The 17,920-nt window shown below is 36.0% G+C and overlaps 1 long non-coding RNA gene and 1 pseudogene across 1 annotated transcript; one reads left to right on the plus strand and one right to left on the minus strand.

The window, feature by feature from the left end:
• Positions 1–299: 299 nt before the first annotated feature.
• LOC131538883 (uncharacterized) lies at positions 300–6,284 on the minus strand (annotated as a pseudogene).
• Positions 6,285–12,865: 6,581 nt separating this feature from the next.
• Positions 12,866–17,712, plus strand: LOC131538888 (uncharacterized). The gene is made up of 5 exons (XR_009270733.1): positions 12,866–14,778; positions 15,211–15,347; positions 16,214–16,303; positions 16,977–17,108; positions 17,366–17,712. It is a non-coding gene; the product is annotated as an uncharacterized LOC131538888 (long non-coding RNA).
• Positions 17,713–17,920: the final 208 nt, after the last annotated feature.

Here is a 17,920-nt window from a genome sequence, read left to right on the forward strand (position 1 = left end):
AAACCTTACTGATGATCTCTGCCTTCTTCCTGACTTCCAGTAAAGACTGAATGCGATCTTGAAATCCAGGCTTGCGTTCCTGTTTCTCAGACTCAATCATCAGATCAATGTAGTCAGGGGTGGACAGAGGATTGGGCTTGAGGGCAATTTCTTGTAGCCGCTCCAAGGACTTTTGAGATTGTTCAATTAATCCAGTGACAATACCCAGAAAAACCTTAAGCTTCTTTTCAAGTTGTGCAAAGATCTTTTCTTTTGACATGACCTGTCCATGTGCAGCCTCATATTATCTGGTCATTTATAATATATATTCAGTTTATTCAATACTTGTATAACATTAATTAGTTTAATATGCAATTTTCCTTTTTTTCATAAGACAAGCTGTTGGGGAAAATATTTATCATGGAATGGGGATGAAAACCAGATGCCTTTCTTACTGTGTCATAAAAATGCATATAGATCATCTTACCACAAAATAAAAATGTAAAGTCTATAGAAATTAAAGATAAAGGGTAAAAGCTCTAAGCTGTTACTTTTAAATATGCTGACATTGTCATTTAAAATGTAACACTTGTTTCTTTCATTTGAACCATTTCTTTAAACCTCACTGCATCCTGCAGAAGGTGCTTTGCTCAAAAGTTTCATCTTTCTGGGATGTATATGCTCTCAAATCCTCTGGAAGTGCTTCTCCTGTAGAAACCTTACTGAGGATCTCTGCCTTCTTCCTGACGTCCAGTAAAGACTGAATGCGATCTTTAAATCCAAGCTTGCGTTCCTGTTTCTCAGACTCAATCATCAGATCAATGTAGTCAGGGGTGGAAAGAGGATTGGGCTTGAGGGCAATTTCTTGTAGCCGCTCCAAGGACTTTTGAGATTGTTCAATTAATCCAGTGACAATACCCAGAAAAACCTTAAGCTTCTTTTCAAGTTGTGCAAAGATCTTTTCTTTTGACATGACCTGTCCATGTGCTTCCTCAAATCGCTTTTTTAATTCGTGATAGGTTTCCTTTCTCTTTTCTGTGACATACTCCCATCTGTATTTCTGATTAAAGTGCACATTCCATGCACACTTTCCTGGACAGACCGTACACTTTCCATCTTTCATGGCCATGCAACCATGTTTATCTTCGTCGTTTGGAATAGCGCATGTTTCATGACATGTGAAGTGACAAGTCTGGCAGTTGGTCAAAAAGTGGCCTGTTTTGATTTCAATCTGTTTTGGGACACTTACTTGTAGTTCATATTCAAAATCTTTATTTGCATCCATTTTAGCCTTGTTCTGCTTCCAGAGCAGCTCTTGTCTTCTTGATTTCATCTAGTTTTGTCAGACCAGCATTGATTTGGGGCTGGAGGCCTGCCACAAACACTTCTAGCTGCTGCCGCTCTTTTAGGACCTCCTGTGTCAGAGACAAGCTCTTGGTTGTCATCTTGTTGAGGGATGTGAAGAATTTCTTCATGCTAGAAAATCCCAACCTCCAGAACATTTGATCAAAGTTTTCACAATCAGAGTCATCATCCTCTTCAGATTTATTATTGGTAGCAAACAGAGCAGAGTTGTTGAACTTGAAGTGAAGTGGTTCTCCAGACTCGTTGGTAGAACAGGACACCTCAGAGACTTTGATGGCCTCAAGAACAGGAGGTTTTTTCCCGTCTGCAAAAGTGACCATCATAAGGATGTTTTCAGCAATATCCTTCCCAAATATGGAAAGAATGGAGTCAAAGATGTATTTCTGTGTGTGCGTCAGACGGGCAAGTGAAGCCTGTACTACAAAACACACGGCATCAATGCAGTCGATTCCTCCTCGGGCAGAAAAAAAAAACTGAATCTGTTTTGTAATTTTCTGGTCATGTGAAATTCCTCTGGTATCCCCGAAGCCTGGTGTGTCCACAATAGTCAGAGAATATGGAACACGGAAACCATCCATGTGATTAATCTGATATGCTGTGATCTCCGATGTCTGACTTTCAGCCTGAGATTTCTGCTTCCCTTCATCTATCAGCACAAACCGGAAGTCGTCTATCCATTGCACTCCCAGAATGTAGTTGATCATGCTGTTAATTAGAGTGTTTTTTCCTGAACCTGTGGCTCCAATCATCATAATGGTCTTGTTCTCTTTCCTGATATTTTTTCCAAATGTGCTTCTTCTGCAGAATCCATCACTGTTCTGCCATGTTTCCTTCAGCTGGAGTTTAAATACTGGTAGGTTTTCATTGTTTCCAGCTTCTAGTCTTTTGCTCCATTTTTTCTTTATAATTTGTGCAACACTTAAGTCCTTTTCATCGCTGTGGTGTTTTTTCATGGTTTCGCTGCTTGTGTTTTCTCTTGAAATTTTTTGATTGTAGTTAACAGTAGACTGGCAGAGTCTAATTGTCTTTCTCTGACCTTTTTCAATCTCTGCTGGTTAAAGGAAAAGGAAATAATTGTTTGTGCTTCTATTTATAAATACAGTATAGAAACGAGGTGAGTGCAACCCTGTGCAATATCACTACAATATACATGATTAATTAATCACTACGTATTCAGTAGTAACACTGTGTAAGGCTATACAGTACCTACCTTCTTTTTGGTAAACAGCCTACATTTGTGACCCGTGCTGGCAAAATGAGTTGGAATGAGCAAATTTTCTAAGATGAGTTCTTTTTATTTTCATTCTCCATTAAAATACCTTCAAAATGATATGACTTGCTGGACAATCGGACAAAAAATGACTGCCCAGGTTTAAAAAGAGTACACTATACATTAGTACACTAAGTGCTCTATTTTTGCACACTAATTTTGTACTTAACATACTAAAAATTATTATTTAGTGCTTCTTAAGATAAACTTAAAGGGGTCATCGGATGAGCATTTTCCACAAGTTTATATGATTCTTTAGGATCTTAATGAAAAGTCTATAACATACTTTGGTTAAAATTTCTCAATTGTAGTCTAAAACAACACCATTTTTACCCTGTCAAAAACAGCTCTGTTCACAGCAAACCGTTTCGTTGCATTTCCCTTTAAATGATAATGAGCTCTGCTGACCCCGCCCCTCTCTTCTGTGGGGTGACGAGCCGTTCTCATGAGACTGTTTACTTTAGCCACTGAACTTGCTAACTAGCACATTATTAGGAAAGGATTCATTAAAAAAAAAAAACTTATACTCACTTCCTCTGGAGGTGAGGCTGGATCACGAATAATTCGCGCGAACATAGACGCATTTAGGTAGATGGGGGGGCGCATTCACTTTAAAAACAAAGGTAATCCTCTGCGTCTTCAGTGCCTCAAATGACAGGAGTAAATGATGATTGCTATGTTCATTATTACATCCAACAACAAAACTACATCCATACAATCCGACTCGAAATCTGAGGTCTGGTGATCAAAGACTTCTCTCTGTCCCCAGATCACGGTTAAAGCATAGAGGGGATAGAGCATTTGCAGTTGCTGGCCCTAGGCTGTGGAACAGCCTTCCAGCCTATATCAGATCGGCACAGTCTTTAACTATTTTTAAATCTTCTCTTAAAACCTATTTATTTTCTTTGGCTTTTAATTCACTGTGAATTTATGTTATGAATCTGTGGGTTGTCCTGTGTTTTTATGTCTTTATCTGTTCAGCACTTTGGTCAGCCATGCTTGCTGTTTTTAAATGTGCTATATAAATAAAGCAAACTTGAAACTTGAAACTTGAAACAAAACATGTCAATCGCTTAGGAGTCATTCTTGTCTACAACCGCAACGGCGTCGAAACAATGGTGGACTGATGACAGCTCACTCAGGGCAGAGCTGTGTTGAAACGCCACTGTCAATCAACTACTGTAGGTGGGAGCGTTTCCACGTTCTGCGCTTGCTTTCCTAAATGTTGCGGTTAGAGTTTCATGTAAATCAGGGTGGGCTCAAGCCTCATCATTGGTCCACTAGTTCTTGATTGACAGCTCCTCCTCAGCCAATCAGTCGAAGAGGGGCGGTGACGTCACTCCAGTGCGCCTCATTAGCTGCCGATGCGTAGCGTTCACGTGTACAGGTGAAAATGGATAACTGTCAGCTGGGTAACATCTTACCATACAGGACACTGTTATATGTGTCTGTCTGTCACTGCTGTACGCCTGCCTGGTGATCCGTTACATTTGGGAAAGCAAGCGCAGAACGTGGAAACAAGCGCGAAGGGAAAAACAGCATAAGCACACAAAAATAAAAATATGAGCAGAAAATGTCTGAGAGCAGAAAAACAGAAATATAACCAAGGAAAACATGATTTTGTGCAAGTCAGGTAATTTTGCATTAATATTTAAATTTTGTGCAATATGATTTTAAATGTGTTTAAAGTTTTGATTCATGCTTATTATTTTTAAAAATGCGTTATTAATTTTTTGATTTACGCTTATTATTTTTCTATCTGTGACCATTGTTTGCTATTCTGAAAAATGTTGCTTTCGTTTTTAAATCTTGTGCAATATATTTTTACTTGCGTTTTTAAATTTTGGTTTCACGCTTGTTATTTTTTTATCCGTGACTGCAATACTTTAGGCGAAATCTAATCCCATACAAGTGGTGACTAAATAAATTTTTTAAATACAGAGATAGTATGTTAAAAGTGCATTTTAGTTCATATTCATGGTGTCCCCAAAATAGCACAGTTGAGTACACTTAGTTGATCTTAAGTTTATCTTAAGCACTAAATAATTATTTTTAGTATATTAAGTACAAAATTAGTGCGAAAAAATAGAGCACTTTAAGTACATTATGGAAGTGTACTTGTTTTTAACCTGGGTGAGCTACAGAAAGGCGATAGTCACGTGCTTTGCAAATGTCAGTCAGCGCGATCGTTTTGTCTTTATCAGAATGGGTTTGAAAATCATATATTACTGGTTTGGACAAATGTCATATGAATATTCACAAAGCTGGAATGCTGTGCTTTGCAACAATAGACCTACAGCTTGTGGTCAGAAGCAGCAGCAGTCGTCCAGAAGTGAGCAGAGAAAAATGTACTCCTCTCAGAAAACATATAAATAAAGATAATTTTAGATGTTTAATTACTATTTAAACACTGGGAGCACTATTGGAGCATTGGGATCGCTAGAAGAGGGCTTAATTAACAAATTTTTGTGAAAAACTCAAATTCGACGAAAACTGAAATTTTTCACTTCTTTTGCCTGTCGCTCAAAATTAGACCGTGTGCATTCTGACTCATTTTGCCAGCACGGGTCACATTTTGTTATTACATGTGTAACGGAGGCCAGCGAGTAGGTGCTGTGCAGGTAAACCTCACTGCCCTGATCTCAAGAGACGCACCTCCTTGTTAGTGCGCCCGCCTCCCGCACCAGAGACCCGCTAGGAGCAGGCGAGTGGGACCCGTTACACATGTTTTAAAAGTATTCTATTCAGTTTGTTTTTATAATAAATAATTAGAAATTATAATAAACTCATATCAGACTTTTTTTTTTATCTAAAGATAATCTCTGTATCTAAACATGAGCAAAGAGGAAACTTCAAGAGAAAACAAACAGATCATTCTAAGAAAACTAGTAGGTGAAGACTTAGTACAATGAAACCATAAATATATTTCAAGAAAAACTCTACAAGAACATCAGATTTTTTCCCCACTTCTTTAACAGTAGATTCATGCTCTATACAGTTGTTCCTGAATATGATTTCACCACACCTTCAATCCCCATTACTATATATACACACTACTGTTCAAAAGTTGGTAATCAGTAAGGTTTTATCATCTCTTTGAAAGAAAATTCTTATATTCACCAAGGCCACATTTATTTGTTCAAATATATAGTTAAAAAACATTTAAAATAAAAATTTTCTGTATTAATGTATTTTAAAATTGTTTTAATTTCAGCATCATTACTCCAGTCTTTAGTGTCACCTGATTATTCACAAATCATTTTAATGTTGATTTACTGCTCAAAAACAAAGAAAATTTTCACAGATGAAAAAGTTAATGTATACAATCTACAATATAAGAACATGAAGAACATGACTTATTAATGACACTCATCACACTTTAATAAAATTCTATAAACTGCCGTAAATTTATATTTAACTTTATTTAACAAATTTAAGGTATTTATCTATATTCCAGTCTAGTAATTCTGATAATGTACTCACCTGTACAAATTACTATTTTTTTTCTGTGGTAGTAACTGATGACAGTATGTCTTGAAAAAAAAAAAGATTGAAAAAGAAAGGTTACATTAGCTAAAAACTTAAAATTAATGTTTAAAAAATAGAGCATTGTATTTTGTCCATTGTACTTTACAATTTACCCTTTGAATCCACCGCCTGCAACTACTGCTATATTGAAATAAAAAAAGCACCTTTTGTAGTGAATAATTTGTTAAGAAAAAACACAGACATCTTTTGGCTTTACTAAAATGTCAATCAGACTTATTAGATCAGAATAACCAGGCTCTTAGCAGCTCTTTGTCTGTTTTTTTGTTTGTTTTTACCATTTTTGATTGAATAAAATTTGCAATCATTTAGTTTGGTTAAATGATGAATCCTAAGAAAGTTGTTGTTTAATCATAATCAAAAACAATGAAGCCCAAGTTGCCTATGTTTATAACTGTAAATGTGTTTAAAGTCAAATGTTACTAATCAAGTCTTAAGACTTTTTCTCTTAGGAGAAAATGTCAACTTCAAATAAGTGGCTTCAGATATGGCTCATAAGGTTAAAAAAAATCACTTTTAACACCAAGGCTTTGCCAAACTACTTGCAATAGTTTGTAAATCTAATTGTGTAACACAAAACAGAGATGAAACCTACTGTTATTTCAGTGTCCTCTTGAATCTGCTCTTCATCTGTAGCTGCAGAAAGCCTCTGCACTGGTTTTTATAGTCAAATTGCTGCTCCTCCCCATGAAGTAAAAAAAAGGCTTGGAAAGTTTTACTTTAAAAAAATTTCTTGGGGAGGTTGCCACAGTTGTTCTGGATTTAGTCTGTCTCTGTTTGTTCTGTTTCTTCATGTCATTCCAGACAGACTGATGATGACCAGATCACATCTCTGTGTGGAGCACTGAAAAACATTTTAAACAGAATGATGATAGAATAGATGGAGTAGATCACATCAATCAACACCTCGAAAGCTTCACAGTCCTAAATCACTTCCTGGCTCGACAATTCATTCAGTAACATTAGGCAGTTTTGATTTATATGCTGTTTAATGTTTGATGACTGCATTAGATTACATGTATGTAAGGATTGCTTCTATCTGCTCCTTCTGGTTTACTAAGATCTTCTTTGTTTTCTTTTTGGATCCAGAGATTCTGTACTTTTTGTCACAAGATGCATTACAGCAGCGTTTAACAGTGAAAACACAGATTGTCTGGAAAATCTTTAATATTATATCTTACAAGGTTTTGCTTTCACTTTTCTTTTCCAGTAACTACAAGGCTTTATAAGAACTGATTAACTGTCAAAAGGCTTTTAAATTTCACTTTCCTTTTCAGAGACCAGGGGCCTCATTTATAAAGCGTGCGTACGCTCAGATTTGATCTTATTGTGTGCGTACGCTTAAATCCACGCCAGCGCTCCTATTTATAAAAACAGTCTTTGACGTGGAAAAGTGCTTAGCGTCACGTCAGGGTCCGAGCAAACGTACGCACTTTTTATTGTCGGAGTAATGCAGATTTTTTCAAATGTAAGCGGTTCTTGCAGGTCGCTGTTCTAAATTATGTTGATTGGTGATATTTTATATGTTAATGATATTAATTAGGAGTCGTTTACAAGGCAGAGAGCTGAAACCATTCAATTGCACGCAAATTCAAGATAATTTGCAATTCATAGATTTCACATCTGAAAGAGGCGCGTACGCTCGTTTTCTGTTCGTACGTTCATTCTATGAATCGCACGTACGCATTTCTGAGAAACGATCGTAAGATCAAATTTAGGACGGTTTCTGCGCAACATTTTATAAATGAGGCCCCAGGCTGTTATATCTGCTTCCCGAACCCTGGTACTGGAGTTTTTCATTTTATGTATTAAGTCTCTATTAACAAGCTGATGAATGAGGTTTCACTTTGACTTTTCTGTTCCAGTAAATGGAGTCTGTCTGGGGCAGCTGTGGCCTAATGGTTAGAGAGTTGGACTTGTAACCCGAAGGCTGCGGGTTTGAGTCTCAATGCCAGCAGGGATTGTAGGTGGATGGAGTAAATGACCAGCATTCTCTCCACCTCAATACCTCACTTGATGTCATCAGAAACGACAGCCAATTAATCTACTGACGATACGTGTCTGGCGGATTGCCTGGCCCCGTGTATGTACGAGAGGCATCGATTTGCGGAATCTTCATCCCCTTCGCTGTGAGTGGCTTTTGATGAGGATATCTCGATGCGGATGGCAAATGTTGCACACACAGAAGAGGCGATGTTGTCTGGTGGCACATATTAGTTTTTATTTTTGTCACACTCTGCAAAGTTAATAAACACAACAAGAAATTAGTTCATTTCACAGTAGTGTGTTTTAACGACTGGCAGTGTGACTTCTTCATACATGAGTGAAACTCCCTCCAGCTCACCATTGCCCCCTAGCGTCACCCGCCAGTATATACAGCTCTAAGTGATGTTATAATAGGCATCATTATACATTGTACACAAATATTGTTGAAGCACCAGTACATTTAGTAAATGACAATTAATACTGCTAAACAAATATATATATATATATAGCTATCTGAATCTATATGCCTACACAAACAAATCTTTTATCCTGAATAAGTTGGACTGTTTCTTTCTGTTGGAGACCTGGCTAAAGGTAGGAGACCTGTCTCCAATGACGGAATTGCTACCACAAGGTTATTCATGACCGTAAGCCAGTGTTTTTTAATGTCTGTTTCTGTGAGAAGTAGAGAGTGCCTGTGTCAGAAAAAATATGATCCAGGAAAATGAATTCCTTGAGTAGTGGAGAGTTTGACTCATTATACAGAAATCATTGTAAAACTACTTTATCTGAAGCAGCTCTGAGGAATTTAAGTGTTGATGATCAGGTTAAACAGTTTAACGCTGTTTGTGCTGATATCTTGGATAGTGTTGCTCCTCTTAAAGTTAAAAAACGTATAAAAGCCCAAAATAAAAATAAAAAAAGTTTATAAAAACGGCTCGACAAGCTGAGAGGAGATGGAAAAAAACACAAACTGCAGGTCCATGACATTTTCAGAGAATCTTTACTGATTTTCAGAAGGTTGCTAGAAGTGCTAAACAAAAATATTACTCTGTGATATCGCAAAATGCAAATAACCCTAAAATTTTAAGACTTTAAATTTACATTTAGTCATTTAGCAGATGCTTTTATCCAAAGCGACTTACAAATGAGGACAATAGAAGCAATCAAAACCAACAAAAGAGCAATAATATGTTAAGTGCTATGACAAGTCTCGAATAGCCTAACGCAGTACACGTAGCAAGGTTTTTATACACACACACACACACACACACACACACACACACTATACATTTATTTAACAATTTATTTAAATCCACTTAAAAGAAATACTCTACAGGGACATAAATATTACAGATGCAGTTAAATACATGTACAAAAATCATGGACCAGTGGCATATAATAGATCTTCACAATATTAAGCATATCACTCAGTTGTTATTGGTATAAATAACAACGTCTCCGCCATATATGATGGCTACCTATGATAGCAGACAGAGCACAGTACTTTGCTAACCGTTTATCCCTCTTTTTGGGCATCCCAAGTTGTTGAAACCCTCTCACAACCAGCCTGTGTGTGTGTCCTAAGTTGCCAAATATGAAAACAAATAATCGGCCCCCGATAACCTATCTCTGAAATAATATTTAGGAGTGGTTGGTATTTAATGACTTTAGTCATAAAAGCTTCCTCCATACTAGAGTCAAAGGTGCATGCCACCTCCAAAACAAACAGTTCTCTAGATAGATGGTTTTACACAAGAATGTTTGTATATTCTTACTAAAGATGATGAATGATTTAATATGTCTTTCACTATCAGGTCCACTATTCTGTCGTGGCGTGCTATGTACATTCCCTTGTAAACATGGCAGCCATTCGAGATGTGTGGCAGTGTTTCAGTGATCTGTTCTGTAGTGTGATGCAAACAACAAGGGACCTGAGTTGTAGGAAACCAGATAGAAAGGTTGAATCTGGTAGGGAGAACTTATAATTTGGCTTTTACTGTGAAATTAATCACACACACACACATACATACACACACACACACACACACACACATACATATACACACACATACATATACACACACACACATATACACACACACATACATATACACATATACATATACACGTACATATATACATATACACATATACATATATATACATATACACATATACATATACATACATATACATACATATACATACACACAGGGCCGGAGTGGGATCAGTTTTCAGCCCAGGAGTGTAATGCTCAAGACCAGCCCACCACCTATTCCCCCACCCCCCCAATCTGGATAAATGAAGTGACAGATCTGTTCTTACTATCCTGTTATATTTATTTTTGACGTTTCAATAAAAAATATGAATAATGTAAATATGGCCATAAATATCATTAACAAATCACATACTGAGTTTTCTGCAAAAAGTAGTCCAACTGTTACATTATGAAAAAATGGTTTGCATTCGAACGAAAATAAAGTAGTACAGTAGGAAATATACTTTTTGCACTATTGTTTTTTTAATATATATATCCACGTCAATGTAATAAATAAAATAATGAAATAAATTATATGAAACATTTCTGCAACATAGAACTGTAACATTGTAAAAAAAAAAATAAATAAATAAAGGTTTAATTCAAAATTGAAAGCTGCCAAGCAGTCATCAAGAACTAAATGGAAAATCAGTAAGCATCTGGAAAGAAAGAAAGAACAGGCTAAAATCACTTACATTTAATTGAAACAGACAATCAATAGAAAAAAACTGAATAAAACTGAATACTAAACCGAATAGAGTTTGGGAATGTGTCGTCACAGCGGCAATGCATTCTGGGAATTTAGGTCACGGGAGCCACAGCGGAGACTGAGTGGTAGTGAATGTAGACTTTTTATATTATTTAATGTTTATATTATTCTACTTAAGATCGCGTTGCAGTGGTTAAGGCGTATCATCAATTGTCATATCCCTTTGCACAGCCGGTGTGAAAAACGTGCTTTCTCCGCGTTATAATGCCGAAAAAGCATAGGTTTTACCTGCAGACATTGATGATAAGGGCTATGGGTGGCAATTGATCATTCCAACGCGATCTAAGTTGAATCATAAACATTAAATATGTCTACATTCACTACAGAACTCGGATGAAAATTAAACCGAAACTCGGTATGGTAAACATCTAAAATAAAATGTGGCTTTATAATTCATCTCTGTAGATTTAATATATTATAGATGCAGTGATTTGCATTAAACTGTAAGCCCTCACACCACTAACAGAAGGAAATCATATATGGTAATGTTATTTGCGGCAGCTCGTTAATACCCGGCCACTTTTTGTACGGATTAAGTTTCCTTCATTAATTTGGTCGCTCGCATCGTTGTTCGGCATCGCTAGTAGGAATCTTCAGTCAATGTATTTATTTGCATAGCATCCACAATACACATCGTTTCAAAGCAGCTTCAAGTTCTGTTACCTCTATAATGAACTCTTAACACTGAGCAGTTTTACCGGACAATATGACGATATAACAATGATCCACTGTTTGAGATCTAGCTATAGTGTATTCTCCCCTTACAAAATTAGCCATGGTTTTGCTACTCTAACCATAGTTTATCCATGGTATTTAATAAGATTGTGGTTATAGGAATGGTAATACATACACCAGAAACACGGTCGCTACACGTTTACTATAGTAAAACCATAGTTAATTGTCGTAAGTGTTTTAGCAGTTAGCATATATCAGTACTGTAGTGAAGGAGACTGATTAGTAATGAATATTTGCAGCCTCTCAGACAAACAACAGTGTGATTTTTATTTTTTATTTTTATTTTTTTTATTATTATTTAAAGAGATTTACTTATTAGTCCATTTTATTCTAAGCGTATGTAAGATGTTTAAAAAAAAATATGAATGTAAAACGGTCGGCTTTTTCTGTGGTGATTTGCATTTGTTTACGCTGTGTGCTCCTGAGCGTGACCTAAAACATGGCGGAATCCGACGCGGCGTGACGTAGGTTCCCAAGCTCTATAAAAAAATTCCTTCAGTGTAAGTCAGTTTGGATAAAAGCTTTTGCCAAATGCATAAGTGTAAATGTTGCTAGTGTACCTTGAGTCGCCAGTTCACGTGTGCTTGTTTGTCTTTTTGAAAAAATATTTGTCAGTTTGGCACATTTGGCGCGTCATCCTCCAACGCCTTTCTTTTTTTTAACCTGCCTTTTTTTTTTACTATCCATTTTATTCTTCCCGCGATTAGCGCACTCTCGCTAACTCACACCACAGCATTAATTGTTTCGGTTTGTCTCCATGGCAACGACCTGGGACACCCGCTTGTGTAGAGGAAGAGAGACAACAAAAAACGTCACATTTTAATGTTAAATTCAAATATAGTGATATTAGCTTAGTTATCAGCCACACAGTAACTTAAACACATAGACGTTATTCTGTGTATGTAAAAATTAAAATTAAATAAAAGCTCGGCCCAATTTATGAGTGGGGCAGAGCGGCCCACGGGGAATTCTCCTGGTTCTCCGATGGCCACTCCGGCCTCTAATATAAATAAATATATATATATATATATATATATATATATATATATATATATATATGTGTATGTATGTTACAGTTATTAATAAAGTTTCACTCACTGATTTCAGAAGATGGCAGCAGAGAATCACTTATTGGCTCATTCTACCGATTAGCCTAAGTTTTGCTGTGGTACTTTTATTTGGACATAAAATCACTATTATAACATCTGAAATCATATTTTGTAAAAGTTTACCACTTCTTACTGAGGTATCAGTTTTTGCAATCACACACAGTCAGAAAGTGTCAATTTAGAGGAAGGGAACATTTTTAAATTATAAGCAAAGTCTATTTGAGGTCAGCCTAAAAATTAATAGAAATATTAATTAAAATAATAATAAAATTGAACAAATAACTTTGACAGGCAAAAGGTTTGACAACTCTAAAGCGTTTTGTTTAAAAATATATATTTTTGTAATTTTATAATTCAGCCTAATTGATTGATTGTGTGTGTACAGGTTTAATTTCCATTGTGGGGACCAAATATTCAGAGGAGTAAAACCTGAATTTTTTAAATTTTAGGACTGAGACTTCAACCAGAATCGGGCCAGATCCACAGATCCAAAACCTAGCCAGATCTGGCAACCATTACTGGGCCGGATCTGGCTCAATTCTGGCAAGCCGCTGCCAGCATTCCGCTGGCCACCTGGGATGCTGGTGAGATGCTGGTTGACCAGCTTCACCAGCAAGACCATGCTGGTAGACCAGCATTGTTTTGCTGGTCCACCAGCTAAACCAGCACCAAACCAGCATAACCCAGCATGGGAATTATGCTGTTTTTTCCAGCAGGGCAGTAGTTTAAATGTTTGTCTTTACTTTGCTACATCCTCAGTCATTACATTGCAACACCATTATGTATCTATCTATGTTTGTGCTCAGCCATTGTGTAAAGTATGTGTCATATCACACATCCCATTCATTAAATGATTAACTAAATAGTGAATAATGTTATAGCTAAACTGTCTATTTGGTTTGTTTACATGCTACTTCTGCTAATGAAGCTAATGTTAATCAGTGGTGTTTACCATTATGAAGTAGCGTACTGAGAATGTTAGCTTCATGGTTGCTGTTGCTAATTTATCGTTCTTAACTACATCATTGATTTTGCCTTTGTGTATGATAATCAGTGGAGAAAGCCTTACCTGATATGAACTGAGCACTGCAGAGACGACCCTTACAAAAAATAACTGCAGTTTATTGAAGTACAACTGCAGTGAAACTGCAGTACAAAGCAGTATAAATGCAGTACAATGAAGTACAACTGGACAATTGCAGTATAACGAAGTATATAACTGCAGTTCATTAAAGTTGAAGAGCAGTAAAACTGAAGTACAATGAAGTGCAACTGTAGATTTGCAGTATAATGAAGTACAGATACAATATAACTGCAGTTCAGTGATACGCTGAAATGCAGGTGAAGATATCAGATGCAAAAACGTCTAAATCTGTCTCATTAAATTTATTTAATTGTATTTTTTTTATGAGCATTTTTTTTAATAAAGCTCCTATGATTAGGTTCAGTAATTTCACTTATGGCAATGAGGTTATTTTCATTGCCAATAAAGTCGTATTGTATAGGCCCTGTACTGCAGTTATGCTGTATTGTGCAACATGTAGCAAGTGCTGTGGTTGGCAAGTGTTTTTTTTTTTGTTTTTTTGTAATGTAGACTTCCTATAAAATATTCGTACAAAAATATTTGCCTATGGAATATTTCACTCGCAAAGATTACGGTAATAACTCGCACGTGTGATCTTCCTTCGCGCCATAGGTCGTTGTCCTGACAACGAGTCTCGCGAGCAGCGGATTACTTATAACAGACAGTAAATCAGCGTCTTTTCCGTAGTGTCTACTGCAGGAAGGATATAAAAGTATAAAACACGTTTTGGTTTGACAACATCGTTCATATGTGAACTATCACAATTAAAGCACAAAGACATAACAACATTACACCCCGAGACCTTTCACAAGAGCTACAAAAGAGAAGAAACGCTTTCCGGAAGATGTTCATCAGGCGAGGAGCGTTGACTTTGTCCAGTCATCCAGTTTAGCGGTGAGTATAATGTCTAATGTCCTCATATCTTTAGTTATAATTTTAGAGAGATGTGAAATGACTTGACTGATATCTTATTCAACCCGCTGAGATGAGAAGAAGATGAGAGGAAAGCTGCTTCAGTGCTGATCTGTAGCGGGTCTCTGCACGAGGTGGTTGTGATAGAAAGACAAACAACTGCTTTAATGCTGTTTTTACTACACTTTTACTATAATAAACACCAACATCTCAGTTCAACCAGTGACAACCCTGTGTATAGATGTATTTAACTCTGCTATGGCTCAGCAATTTGTTATAAGCCGTTCTGTAGAAATCAGTCATGTTATTGTCCAGCTCAGTTCAGTTCAATAGCATCAGTACATCATTTATAATAATGGAATAAACTAAACTGTACTGAATATACTGTGTATTTGCTTGTTTGTTTGTTTCTAGGAGACCATCAACCCCTAATTGACATGAGGAATAAATCATTGAAAAGTGTTCAGTGTACAGTGTACCCCTCTTTGCAGCAGAGGAAGCATTAGGAAAGAGGAGAAGAGAGAAAGTGAGAAGGCACTCAACAGATGTTGGTGAGACTTTATTTCTGGAAATGCGTTAAAGGTCACTTACATTCTAGTTAGCCACAAATGTAAACCTGATTTTACATTTTAGTCTTTAAATGAGATCCGTAACTCCAGCTACTTGTAGACCTACTAGTCCTGTATATTTCACACTAAATTGTGATGCAGCCTGAATTATAATCACACCATGTTCATTTGTTGGCCAGAGGAGAACTGATCCATAAACTATACATACTCTCTCCCAAGGGTTTATTTCTCCATTCTGTCACCTGACAGAGTTTGGGTTCCTTGCCGCTGTCGAATTTTGGCGTTATTTAAGGACCAATAATATTCAGCAATATTATTGATCTGACTCCACAGACACTATTGATGAGGACTGAACTGAGCTAGATGATGACACCACTGCTATCTAGATGCATTGAAATTATTTTATATTTGATGATTTTTATCGAGTCAACACTGATTTCAACTGAACAATGACACGTTTTACTGTTTAGAGCTGCTTCACAGAAGATGTGAATTCTGTTTGCATCATTATTTTTCTTTTTATCACTGTAAAGCAGCTTTGAAACAATCTTTACTGTATAAAGCACTATATAAATAATGGTGACTTGACTTAAATTGGTTCAAATCTTCAAAAAAAAGTGCATGAAACAGGCAACCTGAATAAACACAAAATACAGTTTATTAATGAAACTTGCCTTTGTTTTGTGTTAATTGTTTTAGGAATATCTGACAATATTTAGTGCTGGATATACCCAAAAATAGAATAAATCAGGATTTTTTTTCATAGCACTGTACACCAGCATTTATGTTTAGTGTGACATTAATGTGTGGAAATGGACATTTTATCAGTGTGTGATTGCTATTTTCAGGAAATGCACTGGTAACAACTAAAAAAAGACGACCAAAAATATAATTCAACAGAAGATGATGGCTGTGGTGAAACAAGCACTCAAATAATGGTGAGCAGTAATCTACTTTATTTAATTGATCTTTTATTAACTATTATCTTTATAGTTTACTTGAATGTGTGAGTTGCATTGCTGTCTATGCAGGGTCAGAAAGCTCTCTGATTTCTTTATAAATATCTTTGTTTGTGTTCCAAAGAGGAATGAAGGTCTTACGGGTGTGAAACCACACAAGTGTGACTAATTAATGACAGAATTTTCATTTTTGGGTTAGCTATCTCTTTAAAGGCAGCTTTAACTTAACTTTTTAAACTAGCTGTAACAGATGTGTATTACACAATTTTAATAAACTTCAGTGGAGGCAACCTGTTTCATGTCGAGTGGTTCTTTGCCTCCACCTCATGCATTAAAATCATGTAATGCACACCTAGCCATGGATTAGCACTTATGTGTGAAGAGGGTTATAGGTTACACACAGTATTAAATGAAGGGGGCACAATATCTGTGGAACACATATATTCTATATACTGTATTCTAGTAGTATTTAAATTATATACTTTTATATTTGTAAATTGTTTTTTTTCTATTTTTTTATTTTTATTTTTATTTAATTTATTTATTTAAGGTTAGAATTTTGAACAAAAAACCAAAATGATAAAGAGGGCAAATAACTTTGGAGGACTCTGTACAGTATTTAAACATGATTGTGTCTATGCTTTTTTTCCAGAAATGCATGTTATTGTGGGTAGTTGCATGGACTATCAATGGAGGAACAGAAAGCTCTGAGATTTCATTATAAAGATCTTTATTTGTGTTCTGAAGATGAATGAAAGACTTGTGGGTTTGGAACGACATGAGGGTGAGTAATTGATGACAGAATTTTCATTTTTGGGTGAACCAACCTTTTAACTTCTGTTACCTGGAGTGTTCAAAGACATTGTTAATGCTGACCAATATGCCATAAGAAATGAACTGGGAGTAGAATGAATACTTTACACAAACACTTGGTGACATCACAATTCAGGATTTATTTTAAGCATACTAAATATGCCTGTAGTGAAAAGTGTAACTGAAACTTGAGAATTTCTGATAGTTTTTGTTTGTTTATTTTTCCAGACTACATCAGAAATAGTGTTTCCACATCTGAGATGAAGGCAGTCATAAAGAACCAAGCGGAACGATGAGGATAAGCTCTTCAAAAAATGAAACCTGTCTGAATAATGCGGGAAGAAATGTGCATGATTGTGTGATTTGTAAATAAACACTAAATACATTTAGTGTAACTCTCAGCCTGTTATTTTAAGTTTAAAGAAAAGTAAAATCATTTATTGTTGCATTGCTGTTTGAGACATTCACTGTTGTTTTGTACCTTAATTTATTATATTGCAGTTGTGTAAAATAAAACTTGTTATTCTGAATATTCTGGTTGCATTTCAGTGTTACTGTACAGCATTTTATTAGTATTGCACTTTGGTAGTATTGAATTATACTTCAGTTGTATTATATATTGCAGTACTACTGCAGATTTATTGCAGTATAACTGTAGTACTACTTCAGCTTTATTGCAGTAATACTGCGGTTCTATTGCAGTTGTTTGTTAGTAATACTACAGCTCTACTGCAGTTGTATTTCAATAGTACTTCAGATGTATTGCAGTAAAATGGCAATAAT

The sequence above is a fragment of the Onychostoma macrolepis genome, chromosome 04 (genome assembly GCF_012432095.1).
Source record: "Onychostoma macrolepis isolate SWU-2019 chromosome 04, ASM1243209v1, whole genome shotgun sequence".
NCBI lineage: Eukaryota > Metazoa > Chordata > Actinopteri > Cypriniformes > Cyprinidae > Onychostoma > Onychostoma macrolepis.